General features: G+C 33.9%; 1 pseudogene; it reads right to left on the minus strand.

Moving 5' to 3' along the window:
• Window positions 1–6,661: 6,661 nt before the first annotated feature.
• LOC126265494 (uncharacterized) lies at window positions 6,662–7,271 on the minus strand (annotated as a pseudogene).

Genomic DNA, 7,271 nt, shown 5'->3' on the forward strand with positions numbered 1-7,271 from the left:
TTTCCATGTGAATTTCTTGGGCCACATTTTCTGATAAAGTTCTAATTTCACGAGGAGTAATGGCCAAGTTTCTACCTTTAGCAAGTACAGATGTTTCTTCAGATGACTGTGCAGGATGTATCTATTGTTGGTGGGGTGGTGTTTTATTGTTGTCCCGTTGTGATTTACTAAATTTTTCGAATAATTAAACCCATTGATGAAAAAAAAGTGCAGAACTCTTTGTTTAAATAAACGTGTAACGTCAGAACAAATTGCAATCAGCATTAGAAAACAAGCAGCGTTAAGTTCGGTCCTTTTACGGTACCGAATTCGTGCACAGATCCGAAAAGAGCCCCGTCAACGTTTTTACTGTCGCTTTTACAACATGTAAAACCGCTCGAGTGTTTTTTTTTTTTTTTTTCGTTTTCGTTGTACTCACTTGAAGCCCGCAATTGATTAAAGGTAGATAATAGACGTGGGATACACGTCGTGGTGAATAAATAACATTTGCGCCCGGATCCACAATGAAAGAACGCACTCTACGAAATTGCATCAATGCGTGCCTATCGCTCCCTAAATGTATTGCCGCCCCCCCACTTAACATACAACCGCCTCCACTTCCAACCCTTTTAAAACAATCAATTCACTTTACTTAAAACGTGTCAACCGCATCCTAATATAAATAATTCAGTCGTTTATACGCGCCGCTTTCAAGGTATTTGCACCGCAATAAATCGAGGAATTCAATTCGGTAAAAAATTACATCTGTTGGGATGCGATTCGTGTCTATCCTTTCTCCTATCCCGCTCCTGCTTCACCAGGTACTAGAGATAACACATCCGAACTAAATTGAAATGTGCATCTGTTGTTTTATTATACATATTGCAATATTCCCACGTGAACGTAAAAATTCTTTCAGTTTATGTTATAAGACTTAATATACTTGTACTAGTATTAACTGAAAAAGCTAAATGAACCGGTTTGGAAAACAAACTTTAAAGTTGCCAGAGTTATTTTACCCATAAATTTAAACAGTTTTAATGGAAATCGACTTTGGGTAACTTTACAATGTCATACTTTATTCAAGTTTATATAATAGAGGAAAAATGTTAGACAAAGTTTAACCTCACTGCACAATATTTTACATTTTTACTGAATATTTAGGTTTTTTTTTTCGTCTCCGTTATGCACACATAGTACAAGCAAGCGGTGGTTTCGAAAGTTCTTAGGCGCTCCGGAAACAATCTACAACTTAAATATTTGAAACTTTTTAACCGGCCAACACAACCACCAATTTTAATTATGACCGTACCGCCACAGCAGGATTAGACGAATCTTAGCAAATATTAGGCACAGCCTCTTCTGAATTATTAACCACATTTATCTGTAAATAAATGTTGTTTTACGGCTTAATTCTCGCAATGCGAGATGACGAAACATTTTTATAAATAGATGCTGACTGCTTTCTATCTTATCCGCTATAATAATTGTGATAATCCTGATGTAAATATTTTTTACAACATTTAGTAATATTTACTCATCAAAGGTCATTTGTTATTTTGTTAATAGTCTTAGAAATAACCTCCACCAAAGTAGATAAAATGTACGAACGAACTGAAAATGGAAGTAATTTACATTTTGAATATAATAATTTAAGATAATCCTGATGTAAATATTTTTACATTCAGTTATGGTATTTACACATCAAATGTCATTTGAGTACCGATATTTTCTACGAGGTTTTCATTAAATTGAGTACAAATAATATTTTTAATAATAGTCTCCTCCAAAGTATATAAAATGTACGAACGAACTGGAAAAGGAAGTAATTTACATTTTTAATACAATAATTTAAGATAATCCTGAAGTAAATATATAATAATGGTATTTACTCATCAAATGTCATTTGAGCACGAATATTAGTATTTTTAAGCATTTTAATATCTGCGGATTTTTATACAATAAACGCTTTCAATTAGATTAATACCAAAAACTGTTAATTAAAGCAAAAATAAATTGTAGAACGTGAACAAACGAACGAGGGGATTATTAACAATGTACCGGCAATATTGATATAAACAACAAAATATTGATGGAAAAAAGCAAATGCCCCATATAAACTGCATATTAAAACGAAACAATAAATATTAACAAACTGCCGACCGGAAAGTTTATGGGTCTATATATCATTATGCATTTAGAAAATGCGCCGTATTAATAACATTTCTATGCACCGCTGTGTGAGTGAGTCCCGTGTACACGACATAAAATACATTTTAACAAACTTTATGGACGCAACATTAACTGGGGAAAGCGGGAGCTCTGCAAATAAAATTTACACTTCCCTAGCTTTATGAATGGAGTGTTTGTATTAGAAATTAATTAGTGTAAAACGCAATAACTCGGGACTTCGATGGTCGGAACATGACCGACGATAAATCCGTTTACTGCCAGTCCGGACATTAACATCGGTTTATCTCTTTCTTATGGCTGGCCGCGTTAAAAAAATACCCGATTCCAGACCAAATTGTTAACGATCGAATACAGAGTAGCAAATTTTAAACACCCTTTCCATACACCACACTGCGAGGTTTATTTGTTTCGTATTCTAGTATTGTAGTATTGTAAAACCGACGCGGCGTTCACTTTCGGCAATTCGGAGGATCACGTTATTAAGAGACAGAATCTAAGTGTATAAGTGTACGTCGGAATTGCTGAAAAGATCCGGGCGGTAGACCTGAAAGGGTATAATTGGGGCGATTATAAGGGATAATCGCTAAATCCAATTATCTTGGGGATATTTATTTGTTTCGGCGAAGAATCGTCGTCGACTCACAATCGGACCTCTCACCTCGCACAATTTACATTTCACATATTAGTCAAGTGTGGCTTAAACTCCCTTAATTAAATCCCGAATTCAATCGTGAAATATAATCCGGCAAAAAATCATTATACGCCTCCATTTGTATCATTTCTGGAGTGGAGTTTTTTCTCTGCCCCAATATTCAATATCTCCGAGACGCATTCCTTTCATAATAACGTTCATTCGTGTGGCGTTGGCTAATAAACGGGCCCGTTTTTCCACCCACAAAGGACCCCGTTTTTTTTGTGTCCGTTCCAGCCATAATGGAGATAATTTTTTATTACCGAGTTTAATGGTTTATAAATTTTCATAAGGCGATGAAAACATGCATTATATTACACACGAGGCGATTACAAAGGAGCGAAAAGGAAAAAACATCTAATTCGGTTCGGGACGCAAAAAGGGGTTCTCGACGAACTGCATAGATCGGGGACCGTAAGTACTTGTAATCCGTCCAGGGTCAACGCGGACCGGTAAATCAAAACAAGTTACCAAGTTATGGTCAGACAAGGCCAGATAACTTACGGGATAGCTTAAAATTATCCCACCTCATTTAACAATATATCACAGTTTATAATAAACAACTCACGAATTAATCCTTGTCCCGGATACTCTACCGCAACATTCTCGAAAACTTGATCGCATTTTCTAATTACCAATTAAATTAGGCTTTCCTGCCCTCGTCAGCGCTGACGTCATCGGTGCCCCCGAACTTTTTCTGAAGACGTATTTCTTCTTTTAAATGCTGACACAGAGTGTACACTAGTCTTCTAAAGTGATATAATAACATATAATAAATTATGTACAACATTTCATTCATTTCATTCATTTCATTCATTTCACTATTTATTTCACTTTTACAGCATTATATTTATATATTAGAGCCAATAAAAGTTAAATATAAGACTGAATATTTTATGTGCAGAGATTTAAAAAAAAATACTGTATCAGTATTACGAATCTTATGAGAATCATTCCGTTTGTGATAACTACTAAAAAATAATTAAAAATTTTTAATAAAAAATACATTTTACTTGCATTTATTTATGAAACATCTACAATTTTTATTCAATCGTCTTTTAACATTTTAATTTCTATGGGAAAAAACACTTAAATAATACTTCAGGAACTAATAATTTTTATAGTATAATGTGGTAAAGTGAGTCCTTGTTAAAATAAAAAAGTGACGAACCGTAAAAAACTGTATGAAGATCAAATTGGCCTGTCTCACCGACAATTAGCTCGGAATTATGTCCGTTCAATTTCACAGGCCGGCGTCAATTTCCATCGTGCTAATCAGTTAATTGCATCGATAGGACGAAACAAACGAAACACACAAACAATGAGCCGCCAAAATAAACGGGACGGCTCGAAAAAAAAAAGAAAAAAATCGCAGGCCGGACAGAGCGCAGATGAGGAAAACCTGCCCGTAAATAACTGCAAACATCGGTTTGATAAAACTAGTTTACGTTATTTGTCCAGTCTTCTATGGCCGTTGCGTTGATATGAAAAGGGATTTTTCAAGCGAATTGTTTCCGCCGCTGTCCAGAAAAGTTAATCAAACATCGCCACCGCGTACCCTCCGCTTCTGTTTTATTTTTTGTTTCCCATTTCGCCGGCGGTTCCACTGGAAAAAAGAATTGTTCGCCGATTTTTAATTACGACCGGATATATTGGGATATTATGGATGTTGTTTATCGGAAATGCGACTAAAAGAGTTGTTGCGCGATTGAAATTTTAATCGGGAGATTTGGAATAAATTCGCGCCCGCATACCCACCTTCACCCGCGTTTTAATGAAGCGTCCCCAATTTTGTACACGCCCCGATATTTAATTATAATTAAATTTAATCGTTCTTTTGGTTACCTTAAGTTTTAATTAAAATACTACTTGTGTGGTGGTGGGTATGTAAGGGAAACTTTTTAAATTTTAAACAGCAAACAAAACAGGAGTGGTGGTCCCCATCCCGTTATTAACTGGTGGCAATTCAAATGAAATAAATGTAACGAAAATTTCCCCTGCGGAGAACGTTGTTATATTTTGAAAAATGACAATTTTAAATTGCGATAATCTATTACGTTTGTCCCGACAAAAAAATAATAATAATAATAATAATAATAATAATAGTAATAAGGAGATCTTTATTTGTATCGTGCGGATTAATAATTTCTTAAATGGGTCTCAAATAAAATAAGTCCCTTGATAAATTAGCGGCATTGCGTTTTAATAAACAGGGTGTTGTTTGGCTGGAGTGGTCCATTTATCATCAGGTATGTTAATAAGTCTCTCGGAGTCTTTTGGAGGAGGGCTATTAATTTATATTTGTAAGGAAGTTAGGAAAAATTGGCCACTTTTTGTTGGGAATTGTTCAAATTACGAAATTCAGTTTTAATTAGACAAAATGTGCGCTGTTTGAACTAAATTTGAGCCCTCATTAGCAGTGGCTGTGTTTGCATTAAATCTCGACTGGGCATGTTTATTTTACTTGGACATGGACTTTTGTTTAAATATGTGCATAAATAGCCATTTTCATGAATTATAGTAATTTTTTGTAATATTTCATCCTGGAATCAAATGCAAATTTTTGTTGTACTTTTGTTTAAAACAAACGATTAGTCATTATAAATGACACACAGTGTAAATAAATCATTTGTTTTATTGATTGATTTATGCACAAGTTTGTGTAGCAAGTCAACATTTGTTTTATTTATAATTCTAAATTGGCGACGCAATTTAATGGGTGGCGCAGCAACGTTGCACGCTAGGTGGCATTTGTTTAAAATAATTGATTCGGCTGAAACCCTCATGAAATTTAATTTTCACCTAAAACAGATATGTTACCATATAATACGCGGGATAACCCGCCAAAAATCATTGCCAGTCTCGATTTCTACACTTCGACACTCTGTATCAAATAAACCAAAATAACCCACCCATTCTTTTACTAATGAACATTTCATATCGCTCATATCGCTTCATCAAAAATGCATTTCGTATTGATTAATAATTTCCATGATTTTATTACCGACCGACAGTTTATTAAAACTATAAAAGACACATTTAGTGGCGTCGTGAGAATTTAAATTTTGACGACGGGTTGCGGTGATAATAAAATTTCATATTAACTCCAAATTATAATACACGTTATACACTGAGGTATATTAAGTATTCATAATAGGTATTGATAAGCTGAATGGCATTTACACAGCCAGACAGTTCGCAAAAACGATACACCTTTAACATAATAATGCGTAATACCCGCAGTTCATTAAAGACCCAAAAAACCCATTACAATTTCGTTGTACATGATGTGAAAGACCATTAGTATTTCGTTGGGGGATGAGGATGCCCAAGCCGGGAGTGAATTCGAATCGACTTTTCGGGAGATTGAGATATCACCTAATTAACATTCCAAAACTGCAAACTCCTACCTCAATTTTATTATTATCATTTTTCCTAATCATTTATGAATGTAAAGGTCACATTTTTTTAAATATACGATTTCATTTTAATAAAAAAAAAGTAGCTCTTAGTCATGTTTGGTTTGTTAGAAATTGGGTTTTTGAAAAAAAATTTTTTCTCACAATAATTTAAAAGTTATATCAAAATCAAAACTTTTGAATCCAGTACGGAAGATCCGTCGACAGATCCCGAACAAACCAGAGCACGTGTGACGTCATAATGTGAGTTTATAATTTCTACTTAAACTTACGAGTATTTTTATTATAAAATAAATTACTTAGTGTATGTTTTATTTCAACTTTATTGTATTTGTAATATGAATAATAAATATAATAAAATATAATGAATAATGAATGCTTAAGTTTGTACAGATTGTACACAAAAGATACCTTCTTTTTTATCAGTCATTAATATTTGTAATAGCATTTGAGCATTACATTTCACTTTACCTTTTGGTAAAAAAGTGTCCAAAAAGTAACATTTTACTTCAATAATCGCATTACTAATCAATCTATCAGGAGATGCTGCAAAAACTGGATGACTAGGTAAGTACAAGATAAATCGCCGGACACGTAATTTGTACTCTTAACTCTTTCGCAAGAACTTCGATTACGTTTTTTCCTAATTACCAATGATTTGTTGAACTAGTAAACCATTATCAGTTTTACAATGAGCAGCTTCATAAAACTTTGATGCAGTAATACTTTGCTGTTTGGATAGTTGTTCAGCTTCTTTAATTTGATCTTTAGTGAACTTCAGCAAATCAGCACTCTGATTAAAATCAAAAATAAGTCGAAGCAACGATAAATTATAAGCTTTTATGTATTCTACATAAAAATAACCGAGACTTTTTCCAATGGCAAGCAACTTCCGTAGGTGTCGGATCTTCACTTCTGCGATGAATCCACATAAGTAATACTAATGTATGTTTGCAACCACCTGTGCATACAATATTAAAAATGATTGA

The sequence above is a fragment of the Aethina tumida genome, chromosome 1 (assembly GCF_024364675.1).
Source record: "Aethina tumida isolate Nest 87 chromosome 1, icAetTumi1.1, whole genome shotgun sequence".
Classification (NCBI taxonomy): Eukaryota; Metazoa; Arthropoda; class Insecta; order Coleoptera; family Nitidulidae; genus Aethina; species Aethina tumida.